This window comes from Athene noctua, chromosome 3, assembly GCF_965140245.1.
Source record: "Athene noctua chromosome 3, bAthNoc1.hap1.1, whole genome shotgun sequence".
NCBI classification, from domain to species: domain Eukaryota; kingdom Metazoa; phylum Chordata; class Aves; order Strigiformes; family Strigidae; genus Athene; species Athene noctua.
The window spans coordinates 86,508,321-86,523,954 of NC_134039.1; the positions used below are offsets into that span (position 1 = coordinate 86,508,321).

Below are 15,634 nucleotides of genomic sequence, written 5' to 3' on the forward strand. Positions count from 1 at the left end.
AAAACCCTTAACTAGGTCTCTTTTGAGGTGTCATAATTAAATATAAGTTTAAATGTGACACTTAAATGTCATCCCTCTTAATCCCTGTGGTCATAGCCTGGTGGGTTATTTAGGCTGGGAGGTCTCTGGCTGCCCTAAGGAACAAGATCAAGTTGGTGTGGTGCTGTGGCAATATCTCTTTTTAACAAACTCCATACTTGCATAATTTTGAGAGAATAAATTGGCTGAGTTTGAGGAGAAAAATCCCATAATTGAGGGAATACTCAACACTTTGCATAGTGAAAAGGAATCTGCTGTGAATGGTGCAATATGACTGCACTGTGCGGTCACTCTTTAACTAGATATTTGCGGAGCTGACCATGAGGTCTAGGACAACCAGCCTCGTCAGCACCATGAGACTTGCTGCAGGTTGTAGATGAGACTGATCTCCATCACTGCTGCAAACTGTCTTATCATTAGTGAGTGGTCCTGGAGACAACAAAGGGCAGGAGAGCCCATTGGGTTGCTCCTTGCATTTCTACTGAACAGCAAGAAGCCAAATATGCCCAGGAGAAACTCCAATGGACCTGTATTAAAACCACAACTTGGTGGCCTGCCATCACTTCGGGCACCTCCAAATGGCAATCAGAGCCCTGCTCATGCTGGAAATGCACCATTGAGCTGGTGGCACAAACATCCCCTGATTGCCCCACTCCGGGGTTGTGAATAGATTTAATTGCTGAATGCAGATACAATTGCAATTAAGCCTATTCAGCCTGATAATGAAGCATTCAGGGATTTAGGAGTTTTATATGGTTCAATTAGATTCAATTGTTAAGCCTGAGCCTTATGGAGTGCTCCTCTGAAGTCTGCGAGCTGCAGGCAATCCTACTGCTTAGAACTGCAGCGTAATCCTGGAGAGCTTTGGGTGGTGTTTTCAGGCAGGAAAGGCCTGAGTGAGGGGGAAAAATTGTGAGTATATATGGACATGAAGCAGTTAATTCCTGGGATGTTTTGCTGAAGTGGGGAAACATAAGTACAAGTGTTTTCCCTGCGGGCTCAAGCTGGTGGGGAGGAATGGAAAGAGCTGCATTACACCTATAATTCTAAACCTGTGCCTAAACACCTGGAGACAGGGTCTGATTGATAATTTGAGTATCTTTTAGCAGCCATTTGAGACTACTCTTATTTTTTTAGTGAGGCTGTGATGGTCTGTAAGCAGTGATAAAATATGGAGCCCAGAGGATTCTTTGTAGGTTCTGTTTGCCCCCACCATCCCCTTTGCCTTCACCTGGACCTCCAGGGTCAGGATGGGGCTGGGATTCCCTCGCACTTTGCATCTCAGGTCAGCATGTTCCTGCTCACCCTGGGGGATCCTGTCTTTCACTCTCCCTTTCTGCCTTTGACCTTTTTCACCTGTGTATCTTTCGGCCAGAGGATCTCTAGCTGTAGGGATGTAAAGGACCTACCACGACGAGACCTGCTCTTCCATGAGGTCTGGAGTTCCCAGGACCTCAGGCACTGCAAAATAACCACTGGTGTTGGGAGGAGCCTCAGGTGATCCCCTACTTTGAGCAGCAAAATTGCTTGTTGTTTGGCATGTGGGGTCCCTCGTTTGTCCTCTGATTTTTTTTTTTTTTTTTTTTTTTTGAGCTGAAATCTCTGCTATTCTGTGGTGTAAGTTCTAGGTTGGCTGGAGGGGTTTCGCCCTGCTGCTGAGCGGCGGTGGGGTGCAGCTTCTCTGGCTTTGACAAGTGCAGGAGGCGGTTGGAGCTGGGGATCCCTGTGCTCATGTGAGGGTGAGATGTCAGGTGTGCTCCTGAGATCCTGTTTGGGGCTCATCTCCCTCCCAGTATCAGGGAGCCTCATCCTCCAGCATCTCACCTCTTCCCAGCCCTGCAAAAAAAGTCTGCCCACCTCACCCAGAACTTTGGGGTCACCCCACCATCCCCATGCCAAGGAGGCAAACGTGGCATTTGTGTCCTTTTTGGGGTCATTTCCCAGATGTTTGAACCCAGTGACTGGACCCCAGAGACACTTGCATTCCCTTCACCATCCTGTGCCTCAGTTTCGTGCTGCCTCTTAGTATCAATGTTAGCATCCTCCATCTAAGAGACCATCTCTTAGAAAGCTCTCTGCTGTTGTGAGGTGAGACAAATAAAGTGCAATCACAATTTCATTTGAGATGTCTTGACGCATGCCCCTCCATACCCTTCCAGCACCCACACAGCAATGTCAGACCCCTGCATTGGATCCATAAATTAGTTTTGCACCCCACTTCTGGTGTTTCCTATCCTCTCCGGGTGCTAGTAACCAACCTGGACTCTTTGGCCCCCTGGAAATGGAGACTTTCTCTCCCCCTCCCAACCCTTCCCCCAAGCCGGCCCCTTCTTTTGCAAACATCCCAGTTATTTTATTATTATTTTGTGCCCACGAGGTAAAGATTTTTTTTTCCCCTCCCCTCCCTTTCTCCCCCCTCTTCTCTCCCACATTCCTGCCGAAAGCGTGCGGGGTGGCATCCCCTGTCCCAGCCTCCCCTCCGCTGCCTCAGTCCCAGCTGCTGGCCTGTGGAGAAGGAGTTGGAGGTGGAGGGGGGGGGATGCCCGGAGCGGCCCCTCCTCCTGCCTCATAACTTCTTCTTCCAAGCGTGCAGGGAGTTTCACTGCAGCCCAGCTGACGCGGACGCCCATTTCTGGGGCTGTTGGACCCTCTCGCCTGTGGGGAGAAGCCAACATGCGGCAGCTTTGCTCAGGTAAGCAGCACCGGCCGCCTGTAGGTAGCTGTCTTTCTGTCCGGGTATCCGGTTTTGTATGCTCCGTTGTGTTTTTTCTGCTCTCCCCATTCTCGGGTTGCAGTTAAATGAACCACGGCACACGAAATGCATGAGTGGGCCGGGGGCCGTGGGGAGGATGAGGAGGCAGCAGCTCCCAGGGCTGCAAATTGCCTCCCAGCTTCCTGGGGCATTGCACAAACGAACCCCTTGCAGCTGTTTCAGAAGTGCTTGAGATGCCCCAAACCTGCCTGAAATCTAAATTTTGGAGTGACTTTGCACTTCCCGTGGTGGGAGGTGGCTCAAGGGCATCAGCTGGTCTCGAAGGCAGGGAGAGGTTGTGAAGAAGTGCTGTTGCATGCAGCACATGGTGGGTTGTTTGGAGTGGTTTTTTTGAGGCTTTCTGGGATAAAGCAAGTTCCTGTTGCCTCCTTTGATGCATCCAGGAGGTCTGAGCATTGCAATGGGCAGAATCTGGCCCCAGTAAACTTCCCACCAGTGGAATAAGAAGCTATATTTTTTTTCTAATCTTGTTTGGTTGGATTGTGCGAGGTGGATGCTGGTAAAATAACAAGTGCTGAAAGCAAGTCCTGCATCAAAGCTATAACAACAGTTTATATATAAGACCCTCCTGGGACTGGTTGTAACTCCAGACAAAATGAGTATTTCAGCACGTTATGGGAGCAGCAGCAAGAAGGGGCCATTTCTGGCTGGGGAACTCAGATGATTTCAAGGGGAGAAGTTAAGTACTTCAGGGTGGGATTCTGCTTTCCCACAGCTGGGCCAGACTGGGTCTGCAGAGGTTGGAACACTGCAATGAATGCAGTGACCACTCGGGTGCAAACCACGTATATGCAGCTCTGGGTTGTGGGTCTGCTGCTTTCCCGGCCCAGGAACAAGTCCTACAACTCAGGTTTTTGTGCCTCAGTAGCACCAGCAGTTACAGTGAGTGGGATCCTTCTGCATCAGTCCACCCATTCCTGCCTCCCCCTGTAGATGCCGAAATGATGTCTCGCAGGGAACAGCAGTGATTAACAATTTTGTTTGGCTGCTATCCATCGTAGGCCCAAAATAATGTAATTTCTGCTTGCAATCAAGAATTACAAGAAAGTGCCTTTCTTCCGGGGAGAGAAGAAAATTAGCCACCAGGCAGATGATTCATGGGGTGCCTGAAAAGTCTTTGTGGCTCTAACAAAGAGGTTAGTTTGTAGGATGTAGTCTGCTGAAATGGCTCCGTGCATCGTGTTATTGCACGCGTCAGGAGGGGCAGAAAGGGGAAGGGTGATGCTGTTTGGGGTCCCCAATGCTTCTGCAATGTGAGCCCTTCTCCAGACATCCAGTGCCCCAAGCAGCATTGGGCCAGGCTGTGTGTGGGGACATGTGTTGGGCCAGGAGGTGCTTGAGGTTGTGTTTGAAGGGTTGGCACATGAATATGGGACATGTCCTCACCTGCAGGTCCTGGCACTGTCCTCAGCCTGGCTGAGGGTGTGACGTTCATACAGCACAGGACTGGGAGTTGTTGGGGTGATATTTCCTCTCTGGAAGCTGTTTGAACAGCAGCTGCTCAGAGGTTTCTCACTGGAGCAGCTCCGTCAGCTCTCCCTGGTCTTAAATATTGGTGCACTGGGGCTCACGACTGAAAGAGGATTTATGTGCATGAAGCTTTGTCTGCTTTCTACCACCTAGCTTTCCCGAGCACGGCTTGTCTCATGTTTCAGCTGTTCTCAGATCTTCCTGTCCCAAATAGTGCCTCCCCATCAGATTTGTTCCTCTGACCCTGCTCATTTCAGATTGTGGACAAGGGAAATAGGAGAAATGCAGCAGGACATCTCCAATTCCCTTGTCTGGCCACCTGGACCCCTGGCCCAGGCATGATGTCCCCTTGCCTATAGGAAAGGTCACCCTGTCACCACCCAAGGCTTTGCAGCCACAGTGGGGAGCAGACCTGCAACCACTGCAGGATGGAGCCAGAGCTAAGAAAGGTAATATAAGATAATAATATCCCCCCCAAGATATAATCGGGGGACCTTTCAGGTCAGTCCTTGGAAAAGGACTTCCCCTGGGGAGACTGTTTCATAGCTGGCAGGGCCCCGGGCTGCTCGAACAGGCAGCTCAGGTCTGTGTAAATGGGAAAGCCCGTCAGGGGAGCGGGGGAAGGATGGATGAGTGTAGCTGCAGAATGTGACTGTTTGCTGGGATGAGTGATGTTTCCAGCTTGCTGCAGTGCCCGGGAGGCGGTGCAGGTGGTGGTGAAAGGTGGGTGATGTTTTCATTTCAGGCCTCACCTTCGAGTGGAAGGAAGGCAATAAAGAAGTTAATGTAAAAACTGAGAGATTTGGGTCAAACCCTCCCACAGACCCCCTTGGTTGGCTGCTGAGGGCTCCAGCTCTGGGACTGGGTGCTTTTGCCCTGCCTGGGGGAAGATGCTCCTGCCCTGGCTGGGGAGTGGGTGTCTCTGGCTCAGCCTCTCCAATTCACTGTCCATAAATCCTCCTTCCTCTGTGTCTTGAGGGAGCACAGATACAGCAGCAGCTTCTGGGGGAGTGGGAGGAACAGAGAGAAGTGTCCAAAATGGGTTCAGTTGCATCCATGGGAGCTTTGGTGGGAGCATCCTGTGATGCCCCAGAGGAGTGAGTGGTGCAAAGGGGCCAGTCACCAAGACGTCCTGGTGGTAGGGGCACAGTTGTTACCTTGTGCTTTCTGGGAAGGTTTCACTGCTGCCATGGCCTGACGCCTCCTGCTTGTACAGCTTGCCCATCAGCACCTCATCAACTGATTTTGTTTATACAGTCAGCGCATAAAAGTCTGGATGGATATGGGGAGCCAGTTCTCTCTTCTTTAACCGTTAACACCAGTTTATGGTGGGTATAAAATGTGAGTGCACCAGACGGCAAGTTTGTAGAGAGGTTAAAAAAAATGACATATAGTAAACTAGCAAATTTTGCCAGTGCTGTCTGTTTAGGGAGATGTCTGTGTTTAAGGAGGTGTCTGCCTGTTTAGGCAGATGTCTGTCTGTCACCACACACTTGCTTGGATGCCCCAGCAACTCAGGCAGTGCTGCACACCTGGGAGATAAAAATAGTCCAGATCAAGATGCCTATCTAGTTGCACCATCTTAGCAGTGTGAAAATTCCAGGGAAATATGAGAAGGTGCATTTGGGAAGGGTTTCACTTGCTTCACAGAAACTGAAGCTAAGATTTATGGTGGTTCCATCCCTTTCAGCAGGGACTGTCATGTCAAGAGACTACAGGGGAGATTCAGGGCTCATCCTCATGGTAGGAGGCTTTGTACAAGCGTAGCCCCTAAGGGTCATCTTTTACGGTGGGCTTGTGGTACCCCACTGAGGTTGACTCCTGACCAGCGCAGGGGCTGGAGGTCCTCGGGGGGTCTCTGTGGGGTTGGAGGATGGCAGGGTCAGGCTGCCCACAGAGGGTCCAGAGCAGGAGTTGGGAGACGTGCAAGTCACATGCACAAGCCTTTCTTCCCTTGCTTGCTCCTGCCATTTTCAGCTATGTCCTTGTTCCAGCAAGAGCGAAGAGAATCTGCTGGAGGCAGTGAAATGGCATCAGCCCAGAGGCAACAGGGATCTGCTTGGAGAATTTATCCTGCCACAAAACCAAGAGGCTCCCAGGGGATGCGGGACCTCAGGCTGGGATCTTTGTTTGCTTTGTCCCGGCTCCCAGTCCCCTCAGTCATGCTAAGGAGCACTTTGCAATGTGAATAACCTCCTGGAAAAGATCCAGCCCGAGTGTGAGTAACCTGAGAAATGCAGACCTGGCTGCCAGCCAAGCAGTCAATCCGTTGATCAATTGACTTTCTAACGCTTCTTTTTCCTCGACACCCCCCCCCCCTTCACACACACACCCACCCCCCCAATCTATTGATCTCCTTGTCTCTAACATCCGCCTGCCCACCTGGAAATATTGCCTTTGACTCCACCGATTCATAATGCTGTGGGGCAGACTTTCACCTTCTTTATGAGAAGACAGATTAACAAGCATCGTCTCCTGAACGCCCCAGGTGGCAGTAGGGTGAAGAAACTGCAAATATCCTTAAAACTGTGATACCTGTTCGGTGGGCAGCTCGTGTCTCTGTGCCACACGTGATGAGGGATCTCCCCACACCTCACAGCCAGAGGCAGGGTGGCTCATTCCAAAGCTGAGCATTAAACAGGATAGAGGCAGCAGAAAGAAGCTGAAGTTGGTTTCAAGGTGTTCCCTGTTTCTGGGAATGTGCCCAATGACTGACCATTATTACTTGCCTCTCTTTTAGCTTTTTCTCTTTCAAGTGTATTATTAATCTTTTTAAGTAGGATTCAGATAGTGATGCTTCTCAGCTGGTGCATACCCAGGTGATGCTATAAAAGTCTGTATTAGGATCAGAAGCCCAGTGGGGAGGCCGCTGGGGTTGGAGCAGAGCCATTTGTTTCATGTAGACCTTCAATGACCAGTGATCTCCAGCAAAACTCTTCTTCAAAGAGTTATCCACCCCAAACCTTCACTGCACTCTTGGCATTTCCTGCAAGGAGGAGAGATTAGGGGTGGGCCACAAACCCTCCTTTACAATACCTACGCAAGCAAAAACATTAATCCCCCCTCAGACTCAGTCTGTTGGAGAGGAAGAAAGAGACTGGCTGGAGACAATCTTCACAACCACCATCTGACTGTAACTTTCTGCTTGGAAAGGTTTCTAAGTTTAACTATAAAAGGTATTTTTACTATTGTTAATGTGAAAACCTGATGTGTGGGGTCACCGTGGTGTGGAGGAAAGGAGGGTCTAGCTTTCATTTCCAGGACTCATAAGGTATTTTTCTGCTTTTCTCCTTGGTGCTTCTAAGCTAAAATGCTCCTTCCATTACTCCTGGATGCTGCAAGAGGTGGAAGATGGCAAAACCAGCCGCAATTGGATATGACTCTGCAAGTTGTCCCAAACCAGGGGAAAAGGTGTCACGTGCCAGTTATCTCCAGCTACTTGTCCCCTTTTCATGGGCCTTGCTGCCCTTTCCCCAGTGGGGAATGGTCAAAAACCCAGTGAGGACTCTCCTCCATGAAGTTTTGCCCTTAACTGTCTGTTTCCATCAGATTTGAGCAAATCCTAACCTAATGCTTTGTTCCATGTCGTGTGACCCCAGCGTGAACAACTGCAGGAGTTGCAGAGGAGAATATTGGAGCTGTGCTGGAACCTGATGGATGGGGAGGGACTGGGGCAGAAACCTCCCCACACCATATCTCCCACCCTGGAGGAGAGTCATAGCCAACCCTTACCGTGCTCTCAGGAAACCTATTGAGATGTTAATCCAGCTGCTTTTATACATGGCCTCCACCTCCCCACCATGTTTCCTGGGGAAACAAGAGCTCTGGGGTCTAAACCTCGAGTTGGTGGGACTGGGAGGCCAGCAGCCCATGTGGGTCACTGCCTCTGAACAAACCAGGCACGTTCAGCTGAGTGCCGAAGCGGAAAATAAGCTTCCTGCAGCTCTCACTTCATCTTCTTTTATTGAGCAGCCTCGCAAGATTTATCCCCTTTCTCTCCCCATCATCTCTGTTAAACATTACTACGCAGTGCAACCCCTTTAAATCAGGAAATCAATGGTATTTATTAAAAAAAAAAAAAAAAAAAAAGACCCAACAAAACACTCTCAAAGCTCTTGCTCCGAGAGAGGGAGGGGATCCATTTACCCATTCTGCAAGGAGCAGCAGTTTCTCATGATTGCTGACGCTGCTTTTTAAACAGGCTACACACTGCAGCATGTGGGTAAAAATGCTCCTTGGAAAAGGTTTCCTTGCTTAAAAATCCTTGCATGTCATGATAGAATTGCCTGGAGCTGAGAGGGAGGTCCTCCAGGAGAACAAGGTGAATCAATGCACCTTCAGAAGCGGAGGAGAGCTGCAGCTCTGAACACGTGGTGTTTGCTGGGCCTCCAAGGAGGTCTCTTGGCCACCAGAACTGTCACCCCTTGCCTTCAACACCATCACCACACCGCTGCCAACATGTTCTGCTGTGTGGGCGCCCCCATGAGGGGTACCCTAACCCATGTTCCTCTAGCTTCTTCCTAGCTCTTCTGGCTTCCTTCCAGGATGTTCATTTTGGATACACCTTGACCCAGGATGGTGCTGGGTCAGAATTCAAGCTTTGGTCTAAAAAGCACATGTGGCCATATGCAGCCACCTGGGGCATCAGGGGATGCTTGTCATGTGGGAAAAATCACACTTAGCCCCTCATGGAGAGAACTGCAGCCAGAAGCTTAGTGGGGGTTGTGGTCATCTCTGCCATGCAGGGACCATCACGCTTTCTCCACCAAATCTGCACGATGGCTGAATGCCAGGGACCTAGCATGGCTCTTTTGGGGAGCTCAGCTTCCTTCCCCTCTTCTGCCCAACCTACTAGCCATGGGCAAGCTAGTAATGGGCAGAACTGGGCTGTGTGTTGCCAGCTGTTACGGCAATAGGGGACATGGGGAGGGAAACCACGAGGGCTATGCAAAATGATCTCCTTAGTGCACTGAGAATGCCTGTGTCCCTCCCTTACCTGAAATGAAGCAGGTTCTTGGATCCAACTTGCATCACTGTCATTCCAGGAGGGCTAGTGAAGGTGTAGATACAAACACGTCCTGGAGATGGAGCTTAAATTACCCAAAGTGTTATCTACTGGTCTGGAAAGCTGTGTGGCAGCTCTAAGAGTGGAGGGGGGTTTCTGGAGGATCCAAAAGCCCTGCCTGCTGTTCTCAGCAAGCAGAGTGAGAGTCCAGCTGCAGTACTGTGCTCCATGGTGCTAGCACCATCGTGCCAGCGAGAGACCTCCTGCCTCTGAGCCCAAGCTTGCTGCTCTTTCCTCTCCTGAGAGGTCCATGTGGCACGTCCCAGGCCTGAGATGTGAGTGGTCCTGGGGGACTGAAGTGCCTTGGGTAGGGATCACCTATTGCTGCAGGGCTTGCAGGTTGCTTTTGGGGGCAAACAAAAATCAGATCACTTCTTGACAGCCCTTTCTACTAGAGGATCTGATGTTAGGAGTCTCAGGAACCAGAGCCACCCAGCAGTGGGTTTATGCAGCTTGCCTTGCCTCCTTCTAGAGCCTGTGTCATGGGGTCAAGGTACACGCTGCATCTGGCACCCGAGATCTCAGAGCAGGAGAAACTCGAGATGGGAATTAGCTGGGTAAGTCTCATGTTGAGACAGATGAGCCAAATGCCCACTGATTTTCAGCTATCTGTTCGTGTAAGAGTGGCATGAAGTGGTAGCTTGCTTTCACAGTGTTGTCAAATTGCTTATGAGTGCTGGGCTGAGTCAGTTGGTTCAATACTGGGGATTTAAACCCCTAAGCATCAGCAGGTGGGCAGGAAAGACAAAACACATTCATGCACCACCTTAGACTGCCAAAATCTCCGCTGATCACAGGACTGGTGGTTGGAGCCTGGTTTGGATGCACTGACCGTGGCCCAGTTGGGATGCACTGCCTTGTTGTTTTGATACCAGTTATTAGTATTTTTAACAATTTGGGAAATCCCATTTTTTTCCTTTCCTAGTCACGTGGCCAAAATTTCACTGTCAATGTAGTGAAAGGGATCTTCCAGGAAATGGAAAATCCTATACGAAAATGGCCCCAAAGGGGTGTGAATACCCACACAAGAGGAATGACATGAAATGGGTGGACATGGCCGTTCCCAGCTCACACCAGCTGAAGGACCTGAGTATGTTCTGTCAGAGTTAGTGCTCCTGACCCACGTAATTAATTCTGAACACATTTTGAATTGTGTTTGTATACTCCTGGTTTAGCCTGAAAGGTGTCCAAGGGGCTTTCAAAAAGACAAAAGCTAATCCCAGCCCCTTTGGACTTAATTTGAGATCTGGCTTTTGGTACCATTTTACACTTCTGCCTTGCAAAGGGACTGTCTCCTCCCTGCGGATCGGCCCCTCTGCCTGCTCCTGGAGAGTCCCGTGCATTTCAGGAGTGTGCCTCCAGCTACCAACAAGTCAATGCATTCATATTTCTTTATGAAAACAGCTTAAAATCTGTATTCAAGGGATTTAGAGAGAAATCAATTACCATAAAAATCTATTAACTCCATTAAAAAATAAACTGTAAACTTTTGACCCCCCGAGGCTTATTTCTGTCAAGCGAGGAACAACCCATGTTTAACCAGATTTTACCTCCCATTCAAGTCTACCATTTTCCTTGAGGTTGAAAAATGTCTTTAACTCCCCTGCAGCAAATGGTGCCTAATCACAGGAGAGGAGCTGCAGAAACACTCCTTTCCATAGGAGCATTTCAAAGCTGAAGGAGAGAACCATCATCTCCCCGGCAGCAAATTATGAACACCTTTGCTTGTGAAGTGGACAGACCCTCTAACTGACACCACCTATTGCATCTCCATCCTACCTCCTGAGTTTTTCTTACATTGGTGACAAGATGCTGCTTTTGGATGAGCTGTTGGTACCTTTTTGGAGCTGACAGTGGTTGTGACATATGTTCTCCACCTCCGTGAGCCATTAGGGTTTAGTCCATCCTTTGCCTCCTTGCTAGTGTCTCAAGCCTCAAGCCTGTGTTTTTATTTTTCATCTTGCCTCCAAAATGTAATGGTTTGACTCTGTCCTGTCCTTTGCTTTAGTCGCAGTCTGTGCCTTGTTTTTTCCCCATCCGAATATCATGCAAAATTACATGTAGATAAGCTGGGATCTCGGTGACCTGTTAATGCTGGTGCCCTCAATATCTGGACCATCTCCACACCCTTCTCCTGTCAGTCTCTGGTGCCTCCGTATCCTGAAGTTCCCATTAATTCTCCATTCAGGCCAGTCTCTACATTGCAATTACACATCTCAGCGTTGTCTCCTTGGGGGGCTGCTGGGATCTCTCTCCATAGAATTTTGCAATGTGCCTGGTAGTGCTCAATGAAGAGGGTCCTTGGATGCTGGGCTGCGTACAGTGGTGTCTAGTAAGGTGAAGCCTTGGTGGGTTCTCTGCTGGCTAATATAAGGTTGTGCTCAGTCTGCAGCCTCTCAGAGGGAGCTGCAAATAGGATATCCTTCCTCTGCCCATCTGGTGGTTTTCAGGACACTTGTATAAAAACGAGACCTACTTCCCTCTGTCAGATTTGGCTGAAATGGTCAAGTTTTTTCTAGGCTGTGAGTCAGATAGTCTGTCTGTATGTGTGATATGTGCTATGGCACAATGGTGGGTGCTGAGACGTGGATCTGCACAGATCCCCTCGGAAGGCTGTGCATGCCCAGATGCAGCTCTGTAATGTAGTTTTTCTGTCTGTATGCAACAGGGATAGATATTTGGTGGATGGAGTTAGCAGCATCTGGCTTGGGTGATCCTGGGGCAGGAGATGCGTGAGATCCAGCTGAAGCCACAGGCAAATGGAAGACAGGCAGTGGCCAGATGAGACTGAAAATCTACAGAGTTTCATCCCTTTTAGACAGACCTTGTTGACAGGGGTTATTTATTTATCCCAAAATTTGTTGGGGAAAAAAAAAAAAAAAAGATTATTGCAAACATATACACAGGAAGAATAAATGGAGGGGAACAACAACCCAGGCTGTGGCAGTACTGCAAGTATGTAAGACCCGCTTTTATTCCTCTCTTACCCTCCCGCATCTTGCCGAGCTTCCCACAGCTCTGTCATCTCATCCAGGTGAGGTAAAGGGAGAACGTGGTCCGTCAGCTTTATGGGGTTTGGAGGCAATTTGTTCAAGGAACTGTAAAACCCAGAGAAGTTGCCCCTATAAATTATTTACCAGGGACAGTAAAAGATCAAGGAAATTGCTGGGATTCCTTGCAAAACCCTGAAGTTTATGGCGTTGTTTCCCTGCCCCTACCAGGTTTCTCTAAAGACCTCTGTAGTGGTTTTAGGAGCTCTTTGACAGAGGATGATGGCAACCAGTGTCTGCAAAGATCAGCTAAGACTTGCTGGGGTTAAGTTTTCTGATGTATATAATGTATATGGTGAGCGTCATGGTGGCTCCTAAGTGAGCTGGTTGCTCTAAGTGTACTGAGCTGCCCCGAGTTGGACAATGATGATAGAGCAAACGGCAGCCCTCCATCAGCCTTGTTACCCAACGTATATCCTAAAAGCTGGAGCACATGGAAGGAGCAAGCCCAGATGTGGTGGGCTGTTGGTGGAGGGAAGTATTGGAGCAAGTGTCTGGAAGCTGCAGAGCAGCTCTTCACCCTGATACACAAGTTCCACAACTGCCTTTTCTCACCTAGGGCTGGTATTTCATACCCAGATGAGCCCTTAAATGCAGGGGGATTCTGGAAGGAATCAAGAAGGGGGAAAACAAGACAGAAAACAACTCATTTTTCTTTTGAAGTCAGAGAATAGTGCCCTTAATTTGGGTTCATTTATAATCTGGATGTGCTGAAGTCATCCATCAAGGACCCATGCTGGTAACTCAACAGCAGGAGCTGGGTGGATTTTCACCCCGAATGAACATTTGCAGCTCACTGCTAGAAAGCAGAGCACAGCTTTAACTACAATTTAAAAAATATATGTAATAAAAATTAGAAATATTCAATATGTTCAAAAATTGAACACGTAACTGTTCAACATGCATGCACATGTGTATATATGAATTCACGTCTGCCAGGAAATCTGTTTAGTTTGTGGCATCCAGATTGTGAAAACCTTTTGACTCTTTTTTCCTCACCTTTGCAATGTGAATTCAAAGTGTGATTGTTCTGAGCTTGAGCCTTTCTACACCCACAGGGTCTCTGCATTTTGTGGATGTTAATATTTACTCACTGAAGGCCTGGGCCTCACCGTGCTTTTTCTTTGCCTCTGCTGAGTCTTCTAGGATTTATTCCTTATATGAGTATTTTCCTATTGCTTTGTTAATGTGCATTTTTTACTCTCTTTGTTCCATGCTGAAGCATTAAATAATATCAGACCTGGGGAAAAAAAAAAAAAAAAAAAAAAAAGGAAAAGCACATGTTCAATTTTTATCTGCAAAAATGTGCTTTGGCTTAGCTGCCCAAAGTGACTGCAGAAACTCAGTCTTATTTCTTGTTGCTTAGGCCTTTTTTCATTCCCTGCATATATGTGAAGTTGGGCAACTAATGCTGAAGATTCAGAGGGGTGTTTTTTTCTGTCCTTTGCCCCTTGCTGGCTCCATATCCCCCTCAAGTTATCACCACAGCAGTACATACCCTTGCCCCGTGGGTCAGCACTCTGGCCACTGGTGCAAGGAAGCCAATGCTCTGGAGTAGACCTTCGCATCCTCATGGATGATGTTGGCATCTTAGAGGGACTTTCTTATTCTTTAAGAATAAACTAGTATTTCCTTGGAATTACAAAGAGGAATGGAGATTTCTGTTAGCATTTAAACTTTTTTTAAATTATTTTTTTCCACGTGTTTTGGGCTCAGTCTATCCCAAGCAGCAAGGAAATTTCATCCTTGGTTTAGGGCAGGAGTGGAGAGGATGAAGTGGGAGAGGATAAAATGTCACATTTGGAAAGGCAGGAGGTATGAGTCCAACATCAAGACTCATGTCTGAAGGTAGAAGCTACTTACAAAGCTATTCTGAAGGCAGTGAGTTTGGAGCTTGTTAATCTACTGCTTATCTTCTCTTAATGAGATGGGATGGATTGGTGGCTGCTGAAGGCAATGAGGGCCATGAGCCCTGGTGGCCTCCAGGCCGGGTGTGTGTGCTAGAGGACCTCGACACCAGGCAGGACCCCATGGGGTGACATGTGGCAGTGGATGTGCTAACTCAGGGATCCCTGAGTCACTTATGAAAATCAGCAATTTGGAAGATTTTCTGTCTCAGTGTGGCAGCTGGTGTTTTTGGGGCAGGACTGGGTGAGCTGGTCACTGCGCTGTTTGCAGAAACGAGCCTTCCCCATACAGACCAGCAAGACCATTAGAAAAGGCTTCAGTGCCAGCTGTTGTGATGGGTGTGTGCTCTTGAAGGATCTAGATTAGCTATCTCAGTACATATTATATTGCATTTCTGGTGTTATTTTAGACATTAAAATTCTCAGAACAGTGTGTTGTCTTTACAAGCTAACTTATCCTTCACTTGCATTGTATTTTGGGCAGGAAGAGGTGTAGAGGTGTGAATGATGGGAAGAAGAGGAGAAGAGAGGATAGAAGGGGGTACTTTCTGAAAAACTGAAATAAAAGTCTCTGCAGGAACATTTCTGGAGGGACATGTGGTTTTAATAATATTAACACAGAGCTCAGAAACCCAGTCAAAGGTTCTGCTGCTTTCCTGATCAAAGAAGGGGGTTTTATAGTCCAGGACAGACCCTGACCTACAGAGCTGAGGATTAAATGGGAAGGGAAAAGGGGATGCTGCCAGGATGGCATTGCAAGAAGGGCGCTGGGGGCTGAGGGGCGATGGCATGAGCTTGCCAAAACTTGAAACACAACTCCTGCAAAAGAGGTGGGGGTAAAACCTAGTTGTCTTGGGTCTCAGCTCTGCACTTCTCCTCTGTTACTCGATTCCTAGAAGCTTGTTTACTCCTGTTGTTAAAAAGCCTACATTTCCTTGGTTTGTTTGGGGGTTTTTAGGGGTTTTTTTGAAGAGTCAGATTTTTTTGCTTTGCAGCCATCTCCACAGTAACCAACAGCAGAACCGCACAGAGGTTTTGGCAGGAATTACGAAGGAAGCAGACAGCACAGGTTAACTGCTGCACAGCAGAGATCTTGATTATATCCAAGTACACCCAGCAACTATGAGAAGAGAAAGGGAAAATAAGAAACAGAAAACACTTTAGGGAAACTTAAGTTCTGAGGGTCTCAGAGATGGGTGTAGCTACGTGATGGTCAAGGTGACCACAGCCCTGCTGCCCCTGAAGTCTAGACATACACCAGGCTGGTCCAGGCACTTGACCTTCACCTTGCTTGTTTGGGGGATTCATTTAGGTGGGGTTAGTCTGGGCT

General features: G+C 48.4%; 1 protein-coding gene across 1 annotated transcript in view; it reads left to right on the forward strand.

Annotated features, from left to right (window-relative positions):
• The window catches only part of LOC141959455 (uncharacterized), a 154,499-nt gene that overhangs the window by 25,116 nt on the left and 113,749 nt on the right, over nt 1–15,634 (forward strand). The gene's annotated exons all lie outside the window — the stretch shown is intronic.